We start from the raw sequence: 19,691 nt of genomic DNA, 5'->3' as shown, positions 1-19,691 counted from the left end.
GAGCATTCTAAGGGATTTGATCCCTGTTCCACCTAGAAAATTGTGTCTGCCCAGGTGTCACCTCCTCCAGGAAGCCATGCTTGCTTGACTCCACCCCAGACAGATTTGTATATCCATCTTCTATGTGTCACAATGCCTTATGAATAACCCTCTAGTGGAACTTCTCACAGTGGAATGCAATCCTTGATTTACTCCTCTGTCTCCTTTCTTGGGCTGTGTGCTCCTCAAGGCCGGGGCTCATCTTATGCATCTTTATAGCCCTAGCACTGGCCTGGGACACCTGATTCATGTTTGGTGAATGACCGGTGCTGTCATAGCTGGGAACAACTCTCTTTTTATTTTTTTTCTTAAAGATTTTATTTATTTATTTTGAGAGAGAAAGAGAGGAGGAAGAGCAGAGGAGGAAGGAGATGGAAGGGGGATAGAATCCCAAGCACGCTCCCTCCTGAGTGCAGAGCTGGTCACAGGCTCAGGAACCCTGAGATCACGACCTAAGTCAAAACCAAAAGTCAGTCACTAAACCGACAGAGCCACCCAGGTGCCCCTCGCTGGAAACAACCCTTAACTCTAACCCCAATCCTGTACTTTAGGGCCTTATCTGGGGGTCTGCTGAATATAGCCATCAGCCACATCGAGGTGTGTGTAGGGAGTGTTTTCTGGAAAAAGAAACAGATAGCCTTCCCAGGTATCCCAGTGCTCAAACGGAGAACATAATGTGTATACAGCTGCTAGATAGTGAAGCTAGAAGATGCCTCAGGGAACATCTAGGCCAATCCTGGTGTTAAATATGGGAAACTGAGAAGCTAAGATGAGAAGAGGCTGATTAAGGTCACTGAGCAAGTGGGGGCAGAGAAGGATCTGCCCACCAGTGTCCAGGCCAGAACTCCTGCCATTACATCATCTTGCCTCCAACTCTGGGAATTCCCTCTGCCGACATAGGCAAGTTGATCCCTGGATGCCAGGTGGAAGCTGAGTCCATTCTGCAGATGCCAAAGAGCCACAGAAACCCCTGACCCCCACCTTTCCCCTCCCCTCTCAGAGCCCGTGGGCTTCTAGCCAAGAAAGCTGCATTGGACAGCAAAGCAGAGCTGACCCTGAGAAGCAGAGGTGAGGATCTGTGCCCCTTAGTTCCGGAGCTGGGGAGCCTGGGAGGGTCAGGGATCAGAGTCCCCTCCAACTCCAGTCCCCTGTCTTGTGAAACACCTGTGAGACTCGCCTTCCGATAAAAGCACAGAGCCACCTACCAGCCCCTGTGCTATCGGAAGATCTGAACCTCCAGAATTACTGCCAAGATGCCCCCAGGGAAAATACCAGCGGCCAGTGTGTTCCCAGTCCAACCTGAGCAACCAGTAAGGGCAGCTGCTTGGGCCGAAGGTGGGTGGAAACAGGGATGAAACGACATATATTTGAAAACATGTATTCTGCTGCTGTCTTCTTGGAGGTATAGGGGTTCCTGTTGATTTCTTCACGAGATTTTTGCATTGTTTATCTTTAATCCAGCCTGGGGTTCCTTGGAACATTTACCTAGAGAAGAAAAGGCTGGTGGTTGAGATTTTGATTTTTTTTTTTTTTACTGATTTGAAATAAATCAGTTTTGAAAATACTTTTCCAACTGTGGTGTATTCTTACCAGTGACTTTTTACACTCAAGATCTTGTTTCTCAGTTACAATCAGTATTAATACTGCTAAGAAAGACATTTTAGGGGCCCATGGGTGGCTCATTCGGTTAAGCGTCTGACTTTAGCTCAGGTCATGATCTCTGGGTCCTGGGATCCAGCCCCACATCAGGGTCCCTGCTCAGTGAAGAGTCTGTTTCTCCCTCTCCCTCTGCCCCTCCCCCTGCTCCTGCTCTCTCTCAAATAAATAAATAAATAAAACCTAAAAAAGAAAAAAAGACATTTTATCAAAGGAGCTAAAAATAATGCAGAAAAGGAGTAGAAGGCTCAAATAAAAACAGCCATTGTTTCAACAGTTACCTATTGAAGAGGGCAGGAGGGCTGATATGTTGAAATAAAAACCTTGCGTGCTTTGTGGTCCGGTTAGAAATTGAGCTGCTTGTTTTCCCCTGCAGCAAATTTTATTTTACTTCTTTAAAAGGCAACAAAGCACACGGATAAACTGTATCAGTAATATTTAGGAATGATTCTGATTCTCTCATCCATTTCGAGGCCTTAGGTTAGTCACTTATATATTACTATGCTTCTGCTTTAGTATGGGCGGTGGGTTGAGACACAGCCCCAAAGCTGTCCATGTCAAATCCCGGGAATCTACGAATGTGACCTTATTTGGAAAAAAGGTCTTGGCAGATGTAATGAAGTTCAAGATCTTGAGATGGGGAGATTATCCTGATTACTCGGGTGGGCCCTTAAATTCAATGACAGGTGTCTTCCATAAGAGACAGGCCAGGGGAGCCAAATTTGAAACAGACGGCGGCGGGGGGGGGGGGGGGGCGGGGTGACCACAGAGGCAATGATTGAGGCGATACAGCCACAAGTCAAAAATAGCTGGAGCCAGCAGAAGCTGGAAGAGGCAAAGGGATTTTCCCCTAGAGCCTCCAGAGGGAGTGTGGTCCAGGCAGCACCTTCACTTTGGACGTCTGGCCTCCAGAACCCGGAGAGAATAGGTCTGGGGGGTTTGAACCGGATCGTGCTGATCTGTTACAGCAGCTAGGGGAGATTAACACAGTACCTGCAGGAAAATCATCACTCAGTGAGGCCCGAAATACACGTCTACCCTTTGTACTTATCTGGTATCTAATCCCCCTTCTTCTGTTAATAGCCCCCTGGGTTTCCTTTTGACACCCTCCCTTCTGCTCCTCTCTGCCCACGCGGGTTGGATGGGCTGGCCTCGCCCCCACACCAGCTCCGTTGGGGGCGAGGGCGGTGGTGCTGTGACACAGAGGGGGCCCATCTGACTCTCTGTTCCCCTGGCCGTAGTGATCGGTTCAGGAGAGGACACATGACTCCGACCAAGTCAATGACATTTACTTTTTAAGAAGACCCCAGAATTCTTAGGTCGAAGCCCTTTTCCTCTTGGCTTCGAAGCTGGCAGTTGTCGCTTTGGTGCCCCTGGGATCCTCGTGCGGAAGGGGCTGCAGAAAGCGAAACCCGTACAGGAGAACGTGGAGGTGGAGGGCCTCCTTCCATCCCAGGAGCCCTCAGACCCGGCTTGCCAAAGGAGGCTCCACCCCTGGGATTTCAGTCTCTAGGTGCCCTGAGTGGCTTCAGCCCGTTGGAATTGGGTCTCTGCCCCTGGCCAACACAAAGGTCACAGTGTCTTGTGCTTCTGTTCCTTTGGTGTAAACAATGTTTCTTTGGGAAAGCCAATGTGATAACCAGCTGCATTTTTTGTGATGCAAGAACGGGAATGCTTCTCTTCCCAGGAGACCACGATTTTAGATCAAGAAAAGATCTTCCTGATCACGTGGTCCAAAGCCTACACCTTCCCCTTGGAGGACACGGGGAAGAACCCAGAGTTGTGGCAAATTCCACAGCAGACTGGGGACCACAACTCTGGTCTCCTAAAAACCTGATTGGCAGAAAGCTAGATTTCAAGACATGGACTTTACCATGTCAACACATTTGGCTAAGAGGCTTACATAGTTGCAAGATTACACCAGATTCCTCTGCTCTATAAAGAATAACAACAACAGTAATTTTTATTGAGTGCCGGTGTTTCGTAGTTAATGGTCACCTACAGGCTGGGTCATCTGCCCCTGTTGACTTTCTTACAGGGACTAGGAAGCAAGGGAAAAGACAAGAGCCATCTCAGCTGGGATTCCATAGGTGTGGGTAAATACGCAAAGGCCTAGACAAATTGGTTGCTTCATTTGGGCTTCTAGAAGGGCTTGAGAGAGGAGGTTTGTACTAGAGCTGGTACGCAGAAGACTGTAGGATCCTGAGGTTTCCCTACAGCCGACTGAATTCAATCACAGTTATCCCGCAGATACTTGGTACCTTCTGTGGGCCAGGCACTGTTCTAGCCACAGAGGATTCAGGAACTTTAAAACAAAGTCCCTGCTCCCACAGAATTTGTGTTTAATAGGCATATAGTCTCGGGCGATGATGAGTCTACGGAGGACAACCGAGAGAGTAAAGGAGACAGGAATGCAGTAAATGCTGCCCTCCGACGTTCCATATATTTCCATATATAGGTGCGCAGAAAGGCCTCACTGAGAAGAATGACATTTGAACGAAGACTTGGAAGAACTGAGAAAACCAACCACGTGGCTATTGGGGGAACGTGTTCCAGGCAGAGGAAATAAGTGCAAAGTCCCTGAGGCAGAAACCTCCTTGGAATGTTTGAGAAACAAGGAGGCCAGTGTAGCCGAAGCAGAGTGAATGAGGAATAGGGGACCAGGGAGGTCGCATCGTTCAAGGAACTCTGTAAGGAACCTTGCGGTTATCCTACATGAGATGGAGAACCACTGGAGGGGTGCCTGGAGCGGCGCCGTGATCTTCATGGTTTAACATTTTGTAGATCGTTCCGGCTGCTCTTTGGAACAGGGTTGAAGCAGATTTCAGGTAGGAGGCTTGTGCCACAATCCAAGCAAGACATGGGGGTAGCGTGGTTCGTGGCGTTGGGGGGTAGAAGCAGTGAGAAAGGGTGAGGTTCTCCTTATCTGCTGAAGGTAGAGCTGACGGATTTGGGGGTAGATGAGACTGTCAGCGGCTGGAGGGGAAGGGAGGAGTCAGGAAGACTCAGCGGTATTTGGCCGGAGCGATTGGAGGAGCGGGTTGCCATTGACTGAGCTGGAGGAGGCTGCAGGAGGAGCGGGTGTGGCGGGAACACACGTCCAGTTCCAAGCATGTTAAGCTGGAGATGCCTCTGAGATATCCAATTTGGGGATGCCAAGGGGGTGACTGTATCTCTAAGATGGGAGTCCGTCTCAGGAGTAGAGATACACGTTTGGTATTTTTCAGGGATGGGACGGTAGTAAAGCCACGAGGCTGGTTGAGGTCACAAAGGAAGGGAGCGCGGGTAAGGAGAAGGCAGAGATCGAGGGCTGAGAACCGAGGCGCGCCAACCCTTCAAGGTCAAGTGAACGAGAAGGAATCTGTGAACGTGAGGCTCGCCAGGTTGGAGAAAGAGGGTGTGGTGTCTTGGAAGTGAGCCTTGAGTGTGTTCACATCCCTCCCAAGAAGGAACGCGCGGATGGTGCTAGCCTTCTAGAAGGGCTGAGGTTAGGGTGGGTTCTGTCTGAGCAGGAAGCGACTTGCACTCCCCTGTGAAGGGGTGGGGAGACGGCTCAGGTTATTTTTAAGTTGGTCTGACAACGGGCCTGGGAAGATGATCGTTTGGCTAATGAGCCCTTGCTCGCGGAGGAGAAGCGCGCCTGAAATGGGCCCCCTTCAGCTCCATCTCGAAGGCTCTGCTCAGGCTTCTCCCGGGAAGGACGCCAGCCCAAGATGGCTGGCTGATCTCTCCTGCCAGGACCGCGTCGTGGAGCCGGAGCCCTGGCCCTGGCAGCTCCCCTAGAGGGGGAGGGGAGGACGGAGCATGTTGGTCCCCTGCTGGGGACAAGAGACAGGCGGGGGTGGAGCCAGCAACATGAGCCTATAATCCACCTGCTGATATTTCTTCCCGGGGTCTTTCTTGAATCCACAGCTCAGGCAATGCTCTTGTGCTGACTTTAATGTCTGACCTCGAGTTTTTCTAGAAAATGGCAGCTGCTGCTGACTTGGGCATTTCCTGGAACTAACACAGCACTTTGGCTCAGTTTAGTTCAATAAATGCATAAGGCACCATTATGCTTCTATTTCTACGTCCAAACGGCTCCGGCCTTCAGCCAACCAGCTTCTCCCCCTCTTGTCTCTGCCATCACCAACCTGCTGGTCACCGCTAGACACTCGTCAGAGGCCTTGGCTTCTGGTTCAGCATCTTCCTCTCCACGCCTGGTCTCCCTGTCATGCGGGGTGATTTCAGTGCCAATGTGAATTAACTACCCGATGTCCTAACCCCACCATACCTTATATCCTCACCTCCAGGGGCAGTCACCTCCACTCCATTAAGTTACTCACACCCAAGGCCATGCCTTAAACTGTCTGACCACTCCGATTTACTCCAACTTGGAAAACATAAACTCAAATATTCCACTTTCTGATCCTAGTTTGGCTCCTCCTAACGCCCTCCTTCCTCTCTTCCCTTCCCACCTGTTCCTTGCTTTCCTGCAATACCTCTGGCTTCTCAGATTTCCTCCTAACCTGTGAACGAAAGCCGTGGTTCACCTCCTGTGCCAATCAGCCCCAACTCACAGCATCCTGCCACTTGTCCTCAACCACGTCCAGGCTGCAGAACTACCCTCCGGATTAATCTGTCCACCTTTGCTGCTCTCAGGCCCAGGAAAGCATCACCCTGAGCCACTGGGGGAAGGAAACAGGTCGCTGCCCCTGTCGTTCCCTCTCCACCTTCCGCGTGCCTCCTGCTGGGTCTGCAGCCAGTCTCCCCACCCCCGTTATTATAACAGACCCCATCATCATTCCAGGGGGAAATAAAGGCAGTCAGAAAGACACAGCCTTGACTGGAACACGTTCGTTCAGTCTCCCCAGGCCCCCTGGTGAGACCTCCCCTGTGTTTCTTCCATCCAAAGGTCCACTTTCCACGTGTTCGCATCTTACAAGTGACCATCACTCACCAGTGCCTCAGACAGCTTCCTCCCTCAATTATCTCCTCTCCCCTGTGCGTCAAGCTTTCCCTCTCTTCTGGTTTTTTCCCTCAAGCGTGTACACACACACACACACACACACACAAACGCACTCGTGGGCACGCAGTAAACGCCACGCCCACCCCCACCCGCACCTCCAGCTACCATATCCCCACCTTCTTCCTTCCACTTCTCCCAGTGCCCAATTCCGTGTCTCCCAGTTACTCACAGTCTGGTTTCTGTCCCTCACAGCTCCTTGAAAATGGCTAAAACTAGTCTGGCAAAGATAAGCACCTACTTCCAGGCTACAAAGAAACTGGAACTTTTGGGCTCTCATCTTGGGAGATGCATTTGAGGGCTCTGGCCCTCCCCTTCCCTGCCCTGGGCCCCCCCCCCCCCGTATGTTTCTGCACTCTGTGCCCCAGCCATCCAGAAACCCCTACGGTTGCCTGTACCTTTGTGCCTGGGGGGGTGGGGGGGCCTTCTCAGTCCTTCTCTGTCTGCTCCTGTTGTCCACTCTCCTGCAAGGCGCAGCCCGGAGAGGAGCCCCCTGCCCTTGCCCGTGCGCTGTGCTTGTCATCCCTGTATGGCAGTGCACTTTCCTGTCGCCCCACAAGACTGGAACTCCTTGGCAGCACGGACTTCCTTCCTTCTCCCTCCCTCCCTCCCTCCCTCCCTCCCTCCCTCCCTCCCCTGTTTTTATTTTCATCACCCTCTGCTCTACAGGACAAGTGCCCTTCTTAAGCCCCATCACCTATTTCACTCCCCTTCCCCCCCTTCTGGTCACCACCAGTTCGTTCTCTATAGTTAAGAGTCTGTTTCTTTGTTTCTCTCTCTCTCTCTCTCTCTTTTTTTCAGGGGCTGTCTTTTAAATCCACTTTTTGTCTTCATTGTACTCGGTGGTATTTGGCCACTCCCACCTTCCTGAAGTTCTTTTTTTCCTCTAGGCCTTCATGACACCACATTCTCCTGCTTTACCTCCCACTTCACTGGCTAGTCCTTCTTCGTCTCTTGGGTAGCTGCTTCTCCTCTGCTTCACCTACTCACGATGTTGGAGAATCCAAACTTCACCCCCAACCTGGTTCTGCACGCTACCTACACACTCTCCCTGGGTGATCGCCCCCATTGTGCGAAATTCTGTCTACACGCTGCTGGCTCCCAGATTTCTATCTGAATCTGACCTCTCCCTTGGGCTTCAGATGCGTATATCCAGTTGTCTACTCCTCCACACGGATGTTTAATAAGTACCTCAAACTTAATGTGGTCAAAATAGAACTCTTATTTACAGCTCCCAATCTTTCTCCTGGACTGTTATTTCATTATAGGCACAATCAATAATCACCCCACTGCTTGCCCCCAAAACCTACGAGTAGTGTGACTACCTGTCTTGGTTTGCCTGGGACTTGTTCTTGTTTTAACCCTGAAAACCCTGTTCCAGGGTTGCCTGGGTGGCCCAGTCGTTAAGCGTCTGCCTTCGGCTCAGGGCGTGATCCCGGAGTTCTGGGATCGAGCCCCACATCAGGCTCCTCCGCTATGAGCCTGCTTCTTCGTCTCCCACTCCCCCTGCTTGTGTTCCCTCTCTCACTGGCTGTCTCTCTCTCTCTGTCAAATAAATAAATAAAATCTTTAAAAAAAAAAAAAAAAGAAAGAAAGAAAACCCTGTTCCAGGAAACTCCTCAGGGTCAGGCAAGCCAAGATGGTTGGCCATCTCACCTAGGAGTCCCCCAAGATTTCCTCCATTTCCTCACATTCTACGTCCAATCAACTGGATCTCCATCCAGATATACCCTCTTTCCACCTCCACTGCCACCTGGTCCAAGCCTCCATCATGTCCCACCTAGACCATCCCAATACCCTCTTCATCTGGTCTCCCTCCTTCCTTCCTTGGCCCACTCATTTTTCACACACCAGCCAGAGGATCTTTACAAAGAGAAACTACGATTACAGCACCACACACCTACCAGTTCAAACACTCCAATTACACTTAGAATAAACCCAAATTTCCTTCCTCTGTAAGCTCTGACTGATCCGGCCCTTGCTTCCCATCCACTATCATCTCCTAGTTCGCTCCCCCTTCTTCCCATTCCTCCCTTCCCCCCATCACCTCATGACTCACTCCCTCCTACCATTCAGGTATGAGGTCAAAGTTATCCTCATGACTATGTCCAGAGTCATTCCCTAAGTTTCTCCCTGTCGGATCTTTCTCTTCCATTATCTTCAAGGCTTATATCACCACCTGATGCTATCTTGTTCCATTTTTTTGTTTGTGTATATCAACTCCCCCATCGAAGATGTAAGCTTGAGAGTAGAGACCTTGCCAGTCTTGTTCACATCTGTGTTGTCAGCTCTTGGCTCAGCACACAGTAAGTACTCAGTAAATCTTTGCCGAATAAAAGAATATTCAGCCACAGTACAAGGTCTCTCACTGCGCTCATAAAGGATATTGAATGAACAAATTGAGAGTCCACCAAGCTCTGGCTAGGCCCTGGGCCCACTTTCATAAGTAAGCTATGATTCTTTAGGACATTATGGTTTACTAGAGACAGATACATAAATCAGACTTTTATACTAAGTAGTCATAACAGTTATGAGTGTGCTGGGGAGTAAGAAATGTCATAATCTTTTCTTTTCCTTTTATTTTTTTAACTAAGTTTTATACCTAATGTGGGGCTTGAACTCATGAGATCAAGAGTGGCATGAGATCTGAGATCAAGAGTTCCATGCTCAACTGAAACACCCCATAATCTTTTATTTTCTTAAATAAAATGTGATTTGCTCTGGTCCCCATCCCACTAGGGTGGCAGAAGATTTGATCTCAATCACTCCTGAGCCACACCCCCAACCTCTAGAGTCATAAGAAGCTCCCAGGAGTCCAAAAGATCTAGGAAGGACCCTTTAATCTTCTGTCCACTCTGGTCACCTCCCCTAATGCTCCTGGCTCAAGCCTTCACAGTTCCTTGAAGGGTCAGCTGATTCTTGGCCAAGTTTGGACTTGGGGGAATGTCTGGATAGGGCGGTTGCGTGGGGGTTTTGTGGGAACAAAGTGCTGATCCAAGCTACTCATAAGACCTCTCCAAATCCGGATGCTATTTTCTGCTCAGGGAACTCGATCCAAACCTGCTTTTGGTCTCTGAATTCCATCTCTCTTTACCCAAGCCCTTCCTTTCTTTCCATCCTCCATTGGAACTACCCTACAAAATTTCCCTTAGGTGGCTCACCTGGCTGCTTCCTGCAGATGGAGAAGATGCTGAACATAGTCAGTTACCCATGTGAAGCAGAGTTCTTACATCTCCCTCCACCAACCTACTTCTCTTTCAGAATTCCCTGGCTCAATTAATAACATCACCCTCCTCTTTGTCACCACAGATAGTAAAGCTGACACATCTGTAATTTTCCTTCCCTTTTATCTAATCAGCCACCGAGGCCTCCCAACTCTAATACCTCTAGGACTCCTCCCTTGCGGTCTAACCATGCCTCTGGTTGAGCTCATTACTTCATACCTATACTTGTACAAGAACATTCTGCTTGATCCATTCTAGTTTCTCCTCAGTTCAATCCAACCACCAAATGACCTAAGAGGTAATCTAAAAGAACCAGTTTGACCATGTCATTGCTTTGCTGGCTTGTCACTTCATGTAGAATGAAATGGACCAAATTCGAGCACGACCTTCAAAGTACTCTATCATTTAGAGTAAAAACGTTATCCTCCACTCCATTTCTCCACCCCATACAGCCCATACCCTGCTTGACTTGCCTATTAGCCATTCCCCCAACATGCTTTCTATATTCTTCTATTTTTACATTTTCTCTAAAGCTATTTTTCCTACTTGAAATGTCCTTTGCCTCCCTACCCTTTAACTGCTCCCTTTCCCCAACATTTCCCCAATTGAGAGTACTCATTTTTTCGAACTCTAACCTTATTTCCATCTCATCTATGAAGATTTCCTGAAAGGAGAGAAGCAGGAACTGTGGAGCCAGGCTGGGTTTAACTGCGCCTTCTCTGTCATTCTTCCTAGTTGTGTGATCTTGGGTGGGTTACGATGCTTCAAGGTTCTTCATCTGTAAATTGGGAGATATACCAAATAGATCACACGATTCATGGCAGAAAGAAGGAAATAGACTACAAATCAGGAATTAGAGGTCTAGAACACAAAACACAGCAAAATAACAGAGAAAAACCAATGAAAACAAAAGCCGGTTCTTTGTAAAGATCAAGAAAATGGATAAACCTCCAGCCAGACTGATAAGGGGAAAAAGAGAGAGAGAAGACACAGATTACAAACACTAGGAATGAAAGAAAAGGAATCACCGATCCTACTGGCAGGACAAGGGTGTTTGCTCTCACCATTTCTATTCAACAATGTATTTAATATCCTAGCCAGTATGGTAACGCAAGAAAAAAGAAATAAAAGACATACAGATTGGGAAGAGAGGGAAACTTTTTATTCACTCTAAGATATAATTATCAATGTAGAAAATCTTAAGGTCACAGGATACAAGATCAATATACAAAAATAAATTGTGTCTCCATATAGTAAATGCAGCAAAGAATTGGACATTGAATTTTTAAAAAGTACAATCTACAATAGCATCAAAAAGAGAAATATTTAGGGACAGAGGTTACAAGATATGTACAAGATCAGTATTTTGAGAAGTACACAACACTGCTGAGAAAAATTTCAAAAGATCCAAATAAATGGAGGGACATGCTATGTTTATGGATCATCAGATTCAGGGTTATTAAGTTGCAATTCTACCTAAATCAATCTCTTAAGTCAGTGTAATCCCATTCAATAACTCAGCAGATTTTTTTTTGGTAGAATTAATATTAATAAGCTGGTTCTAAAATTTGAATACGAATGCAAAGGGGAGCAGAAACAATTTTGGAAAAGGACAAAGTAGTTCCAAGATTTACTATAAAGTTACAGTAATCAAGACAGTGTGATGTTTATGGATGGACAGAGATACAAATCAATAAAATAGAGGGTCCAGACATAAACCCAAATATATAGTCAATTGATTTTTTAAAAAGATGCTAAGATTATTCAATGGAGAAAGGATAGTCTTTTCAACAATTGAGTATCTATGTGCAGAAACATGAATTTCAACTGTTACTTCATATCATATACAAAAGTTAACTCAAAATGGATTATAGGGGCACCTGGGTGGCTCGGTCGGTTGAGCGTCTGACTCTTGGTTTCAGCTCAGGTTATGATCTCAGGGTTGTGGGATTGAGCCCCTCGTCAGGCTCCAAGCTCAGCGTGGAGTCTGCTTCAGATTCTCTCCCCACCTCTCTCTCTGCCTTTCTCTACACTTGCACTCTCTCTCACTCTCTCTAAAACTAAATAAATCTTTTTTTTTTTTTAATGGATCATAGGGGCACCTGGGTGGCTCAGTCAGTTAAGTGTCTGCCTTTGGCTCAGATCGTGATCCCGGAGTCCCGGTATTGAGCCCCAAGTTGGGCTCCCTGCTCAGTGGGCAATCTGCTTCTCCCTCTCCCTCTGCTCCTCCTCCTGCTTGTGCTTTCTCTCTCTCTCTCTCTCTCTCTCGCGCGCTCACTGTTTCAAATAAATAAATAAAATCTTTAAAAAAATGGATCATAGACTTAAATGTCAAGGTTAAACCTATAAAACTTCCAGAAGAAAAGATAACAAAAATATTTGTAACCTCACAATAGGAGAAGAGTTTTGAGAAATGGCACAAAAAGCAGGGACCATGGAAGAAAACATTGATACGCTGGACTTCTACAGATTTTTAAAATTTTGCTTTTAAATGACATTATTAAGAAAATGAAAAGGCCAGCAGCCACAGACTGGGAGAAAATATTTGCAAAACATATACATGGGAAGGGCTTTCTATCTAAGCCCCAAATACACACACACACACACACACACACACACACACACACACACACAATCTTGGTTAAAAAAATAGACCGAAGATCTGAACACAAACATCATCAAGGAGGATATTTGCTATTACAAATAAACATATGAAAAGATGCTCTGTAACATTAAGTATCAAGGAAATGCGAATTTACACCAGAGTAAGATTACCACTATAAATCCACTAGAGTGGCTAAACTTCAAAAGACTTACGACACCAATGGTAGGAAGGACGTGGAGCCATTGCTGCCGAGTGGTACAGCCCCTGCGGGAAACGGGAAGTGGTTTCCTCATAAAGTTAAGCATATACTTACCATATGACCCAGCAACCGCACTCCTACATTTATCCAGAAGGAATGACAATGTGTGTCCACAGAAACACTTGCATGCAAATCTTCATAGCAGCTTTAGTCACGATAGCCACAAACTGTAAACAAACCAACTGTCCGCCTTCTAGTGAATGAATGAATACATTGCGGTGTCATCGTACAAGGTGGTCCTGCCAGCAGTGAAAAGTGTGGATTACCGATAAATCCAACACCGGAAATGAGCTTCAAAAGGATGACTCTCGATTAAACAAGCCAGACACGGAAGGGTACATAACTGTATGTAAAATGCCATTTTTGGGGCGCCTGGGTAGCGTAGTCGTTAAGCATCTGCCTTCGGTTCAAGGCGTGATCCCGGCGTTCCGGGATCGAGTCCCACATCGGGCTCCTCCACTGGGAGCCTGCTTCTTCCTCTCCCACTCCCCCTGCTTGTGTTCCCTCTCTCGCTGGCTGTCTCTCTCTCTGTCACATAAATAAATAAAATCTTAAAAAAAAAAGAAGTAAAATGCCATTTTTATGAAACTCTAGAAAAGGTAAAACTGGTAAAAAGCGGATCATTGGCTGCGAAAGCTGCAGGTTGGTTGGATATAAGAGGAGGAGGGAGGGGCACCTGGCTGGCTCACGCAGCTCTTCATCTCGGAGTCTTGAGTTCAAGCCCCATGTTGTGCGTAGACCTTACTTAAAAAAAGATGGGGCACCTGGGTGGCACAGCGGTTAAGCGTCTGCCTTTGGCTCAGGGCGTGATCCCGGGGTGCTGGGATCGAGCCCCACGTCAGGCTCTTCTGCTATGAGCCTGCTTCTTCCTCTCCCACTCCCCCTGCTTGTGTTCCCTCTCTCGCTGGCTGTCTCTCTCTCTGTCGAATAAATAAATAAAATCTTAAAAAAAAAAAAAGCATGAGGGAACTTTTTTTGGGTAAAGGAAATGCTCTATATTTACCCAATGAGGAAGTGCCCCATGAACCTCAGGCTGTCACTTGAAAGATTAGTAATGATGACATGACATCAACTATTTAAAACCGTAGGTTTAAAGTCACCACTACTAATACTAGCTTCTCAAAAACATCTCAAGTACTATAAATAAGCATCACGTATACATTGAAGATAGAGCTTTCCACACATTTAATTGCTTTTTTGAAACCCATGAATCAATACATTACTTAATTGTGTGTGTTGGCGGGGAGCCTCTCCACTGGGAGAAGGCGGCTATGGAAACTGTCACTTGAGTTAAAGCAAAGTATATTGTGCACCTAAGACATTCTGGTTACTATGCCAAGGACCCTTCCAGCAAAGAGGTGACAGTCTGCAGGAAGAAATGGAAGCGCCAACAGTTAGAACTCAGTGTGATATGAACAGTGAGAGAAAGGGGGACAGGGGGCCACAACACTGGAAAGAACGCAATGAACTCCATGAGGATACACAGATGGAGTCATCATCAGGGAAGCCTTTAGGGGGAAGATGAAACCTGATCAAGGAAGGTAAATATTCCCAAGGAACCTTGTAGGGGTCTACGCCGAACGGGAGGCGTAAGAAGGGACACCAGCCTAACATAACTGGGCATCCCACGTGAAATGCCTGGGAGATTCACTGCCAGAACAGGCGCCTGCTTCAGCCCTTTGACTTCCTGGCAGGACTGTTCTTCTGCAAGTCAATATTCCTCTAAAAAACCTGCCATCTCTCAGGCAGTACTGGGCTACCCGCCCCCCAGGCCAATCAAGCTGTGACTCACAGCAGGTCGTCGTCATGGGGAAGGTCAAGGCTGTTCAGAGGCGAGTGTCTAAAAAAATGGGGCAATCGGAAGTCAACAAAACAAAACAAAAAAACTCTGTAAATTCCTGAAGGTACCACAAAAAACCCCCAAACCCCCCCAAAATAAAACATCTCAAATCGAGCAGAAACAAAAGGCAGGAAGAGCATCACCATAATAGAGTCGAAAGGTGGCTCGTCACTGCGGGCGGAGCAAAACTGTCCGCAAACACACAATGGCCTTCCATTCTGCACACCTGAAAGTGGATGGGGGCAGCCCCTCGGGGCCAGCCCCAACTTACCAAAGAACGGTCCTGGGTAGCCACCCGGCCTTGGCTACTAGCTCTAAGAGGGAAATAGAGAACAGCATGAGACGCCAGCCCAGCAGTTCTTTAGGATTTTTTCCTCCTTCCAAGCCAGTCCCATGTACACCTCTGTCATCAGACACAGTGACTCTCGGTGCCTCGAGCCATGTGGCACCTCTCTCTCCGCTCCCTGAGAATGACGGCCCTGGTTCACAGCAGCGCAATAGGAAGCAGAATGCTGAGCAGATCGTTAAGTGAGACGAATCCCTAACTGGAAAAACCCCGATCCGGAAAACCCAGCAAATATCTGAAAGTCAGCCTCTTAGAAGTCACCCCCAATCTCCTAATTATCCTCCCCCCCCACCCCCGTGGAGAGCAGGAACAATCGATTCATGCGTTTGTGTTCAACTACAAATCGTGGTTCTCTCTTAAGGAACAGTTACCACAAAAAGGTGGAGTCCCAACGGGCAGGCCTGGCATGGGCAGGGCAGGGCAGTTCTCCCGCTTGCGGATACACCCAGGGAATGACCTCCAAGGGAGCAATAGGCATCACATTAGTAATCAATCACAGGGACCCATCGGGCACGCCGAGATGGTAACGCCATCTAGTGGAACCAACAGAGCATCTCTAGAAACCCAGAGCCGATCTTTGGCCACCAATGAATAGAACGGAAACTGCTGGCGTTGTGGGAAGAATACTTTGGTATTAATACAGAATACTAATTCTGGAAAAGAAAGGTCTCAGCTGATTTGCTCACATATGCAATTCATAAGTTAACACGCACCTTATTAATGACACTCGAATTAATTGCTGTGGTATCCCTAGCCAGGTGGAAATTTGTAATTACGTTCTACGAGTTCAGAGCTTAGCGCAACTTCTCAGTGAGGACCTTTCAGTCTGGTGATCCGACATCCGCTAGGATCATGGCGCGTTTGGTTCTGATCAGACACGGTGTTGATGTACTCTCAGTAAAGGCTCTGTGAGAGGTGACTTTAGGAGAGCGAGGAACTCGGGGCACCTGGCTGACTCAGTCGGAAGAGCACACAACTCTTGATCTTGGGGCTGTGAGTCGGAGCCTCAGGTTGGGTGTAGAGATTACTAACAAAATAAATATATAAACAAACAAAAAAAAGACAGTGATTACCTCATTCAAATCTTTGCTGACTATCTACAGTTCTAGGCTCTGGGCTCCTAAACGAGACACACGACAAGACCCCTGCCCTCGGCATTTACCGATTAGTGGGGGCAGCAGCACACAAGGAACAGGGGCACGTGTTAGCAAAACGAGGTCTGCATGAACATAATCTAAAAGGGCAAAGTGAGAGGGAAAGGAAGGGTTGCGGATAAGTCAATGAGAGGTCTCTTGAGGTGCTTTTGAGATCCAAAGAAGAGCTCATCTTCTCATGATGGAATTTTTTAAAAAAGATTTGATTTACTTATTGGAGAGTGAGCAAGAGAGAGAGCATGAGTGGGGGTGGGCAGAGGGAGAAGCCGACTCCCGCTGAGCAGGGAACCTGGGATCATGACCTGGGTCAAAGGCAGACACTTAACCAACTGAGCCACCCAGGTGCCCCCTCATAATGAAATGTTTTTAAAGACAACCATTCCTGGGGCGCCTGGGCAGCTCAGTTAGTTAAGCATTCAACTCTTGAGCTCAGCTCAGGTCTTGAACTCAGGGTCATGAGTTCAAGTCCCACACTCCACGCTGGGCGTGGAGCCTACTTAAAAATAAAAATAGGAGCACCTGGATGGCTCAGTTGGTTAAGCATCTGTCATGATCCCAGGTCCTAGGATTGAGCCCCACATCCTGCTCCCTGCTCATCGGGGAGTCTGCTTCTCCCTCTCCCTCTGCTCCTCCCTCCCACCCCCCTCATGCTCTCTGTCTCTCTCAAATGGATAAATACAATCTTTAAATAAATAAATAATAAAAATAAAGACAACCATTACAGAATAAATATCCCTAGGAGTTTTCAAAGCTTTTTTCGAACTCCTCTCTGGTTTTTGCCTGCAGAGCCAATGTATGAAGAAAAGCAGGCTTGGGGGCCCCTGGCAGGCTCAGTCGGTGGAGCATGTTACTCTTCAACTCAGGGTAATGAGTTTGAGCCCTACGTTGGGCGTAGAGCTTACTTAAAAATAAGATCTTAAAAAAGAAAACAAAAAAACCAGAAAGAAAAGCAGGTTTAACTCAAAGCAGCACACAGCTTGCAGCTTTACCATCACCTCTTTCTTTGATCCTGAACATCTTTGGGATATTTCTGAAAATCAATCCAGTCCCCAACACATGTATGGTAACCTAATGTTCTGGTGGGGAAGTATGCAGCAAGCTCTGGAGAGAGTTAGGAACTCCGTGAGGTCCTTTCTTCCTCTTGATGGATAGTATCTCTAATGAACGCACACCTCTGACAATTGTGCTGTTCTTTTCTTTTGCTCTGGAGGTCCTCATCATCTTCTAGGGAAGGATCTATGAAACAATAGTAAAAAATATATATATACATACATACATATTTTTTTTCAGGAAACAAAGGCGGGAGGAGACAGAGAGAAGGATAGTACTAAGACGAAGGGAAGAGTAAAAGATTAAAAGAACAAAACCACTCTAGTTGAGGAGCCCCTGGGGGTGGGAGGGACTGAAAAAAAATTTTTTTAATAACGATAAAAGAACAAGACCTGATAAATCACTCCCAAGTTCGTCCCTTGCAGTTCAGCTTTCTAAACCTTGTCCTCATCAGCTCCCGAGGCTATCTTCCTTATGGGCCAGGCAACCCACTTTCCATAAACCTGGTTTCCCCTATATTTCCTGGTGCGATTAAGGAGTCTGCTCATGGTAAAACAGCGATGCAACTCATATGATTACACAGCGACACATACCCCCACCTCCGCCCCCCTTCTCCATTGCATGTGTACGATGTTTCTCCCTGACAGCAAACTTGTCACTAGAACATACTCACTGAACACAGCATGCCTTGTTTGATGAATCCTCAGTGAGCAGGGTTAGAAGAGATATATTGATCCTTATTACCCCTATTGCTAAAGATCTTGGTATCATGCTACCTTTGGATTTTAAAGTCACAAGTGGGGACACCTGGGTGGCTCAGTCAGTTAAGTGTCTGCCTTCGGCTCAGGTCATGATCCCAGGGTGCTGGAATCGAATCCCACATTGGGCTCCTTGCTCAGCGGGGAGCCTGCTTCTCCCTCTGCCTGCTGCTCCCCTTGCTTGTGCTTGCTGACAAATAAATAAAATCTTTTTAAGAAAGAAAGAAGAAAGAAAGAAAGAAAGAAAGAAAGAAAGAAAGAAAGAAAGAAAGAAAGAGAAAGAAAGAAGAAAGAAAGAAAGAAAGAAAGAAAGAAAGAAAGAAAGAAAGAAAGAAAGAAAAGAAAGAAAGAAAGAAAGAAAAAAATGAAGTCACAACTGACCGACACAAACAGCCTCCGCAGAGCAAATCTGGGGAGAAAGACTGATGTTCTGTATTGATCACAAAACATTCAACTGAGTCCATAAGGAAAAGATCCTGATTACCAGTACAGAAGGATTCCGAACAGCGAACATTTGTGTTAAAATCCTTAAAATGAGGAAATACCAAAACCTCTTTATACATATAAAAAGAAATTAAGTCTTTCACTTCAAAAAGGTACACTGGGCAGCATACTTACTTTACACAATGTAAGAATGCTTTTACAGATTTCTATATTACTTTTATAAATAACATTTTTGTGAGGAAAAAACTGAAGATATTTTCACTTTTATTTTTAAAAGGTACACGGAGGACCCAAAGGATCCTAAATCCGTAACTGTCAAAATTTGAGGTCAGCAATTAATACTTGCTTTAAACTTTCCATTAAAGTAGAAAAAAAAAAAAAACAACAAACCCAACCCAGCACAATTTCCAGATGATATCAAGAGTCATAGCAATAAATCTAGCTTGAGGTGAATATGGCTATTTTCATAAACCTTCCTAGTGAGAGAGAGCCAAAAATGCTTACACTAACCCCAAGATGGTAATGAAAGTATAACCCAGGGCTGTCAATTCAATTTGTACTAAATACTGATAACTTCCAACTATGTTTCTTTCCTTCCAGGTCAGAAATAGATCTTTAATAAATTTTTCTTCATTAGCTAGGAAGATCCAAGTACCTAAATAAAGAATGCTATTATGCTTAATCCATTAATAAGCTTGCTAAAACCCAAATGTTCGTCTTTTCTCAGGGTACAAAGTTTGATTTTTCTGATGCTACCGTCACATTTATGCAACATTGTAAATGGGAGTATGCCATGATTTACAATACCATGGTTATCATTAATAATAACGCACCAAGGGGCGCCTGGATGGCTCAGCGGGTTGGGCATCTGCCTTCTGCTCGGGTCATGGTCTCAGGGTCCTGGGATCGAGCCCCGTGTTGGGCTCCCTGCTCGGTGGGGAGCCTGCTTTTCTCTCTGCCCCTCACCCCACTCATTCTCTCACATAAATAAAATCTTAAAAAAAAATAATAATGCACCAACAAGAGAAAAGTTGATTTCCCTGCTACTTGAGGGAAACGCTAGGAGCAGCTGGGTGGCTCAGTCCCTTAAGCATCTGCCTTCGGCGATGATGCCAGGATCCTGGGATCAAGCCCCATGTCAGTCTCCCTGCCCAGCAGGGAGTCTGCTTCTCCCTCTCCCTCCCCCCACCACTCACTCTGTCCAAATAAACAAACAAATAAATAAATAAATAAAATCTTAAAAAAACAAGGGGGGGGGGGTCAAGAAATGCTATGCTAAGCCCAGCATGTGAATTTAGTTTACTGCTTCTG

The 19,691-nt window shown here is 46.6% G+C and overlaps 1 long non-coding RNA gene across 2 annotated transcripts; it reads right to left on the bottom strand.

The window, feature by feature from the left end:
- Window positions 1-1,244: 1,244 nt before the first annotated feature.
- LOC148110643 (uncharacterized) lies at window positions 1,245-12,979 on the bottom strand. Of its 2 annotated transcripts, none has more exons than XR_015722139.1 (3): window positions 12,843-12,979; window positions 10,560-10,702; window positions 1,245-1,524 (listed from the first exon to the last, which is right to left on the bottom strand). It is a non-coding gene; the product is annotated as an uncharacterized LOC148110643 (long non-coding RNA). The 2 variants fall into 2 exon arrangements; XR_015722138.1 differs by lacking the exon at window positions 1,245-1,524 and adding an exon at window positions 3,008-5,903.
- Window positions 12,980-19,691: the final 6,712 nt, after the last annotated feature.

The sequence above is a fragment of the Ursus americanus genome, chromosome 2, assembly GCF_024610735.1.
Source record: "Ursus americanus isolate L20-20 chromosome 2, mUrsAme1.1.p, whole genome shotgun sequence".
Taxonomy (NCBI): Eukaryota; Metazoa; Chordata; class Mammalia; order Carnivora; family Ursidae; genus Ursus; species Ursus americanus.
Note: the sequence above shows the minus strand (reverse complement) of the source record. Positions and strands in the feature narration are given on the sequence as shown.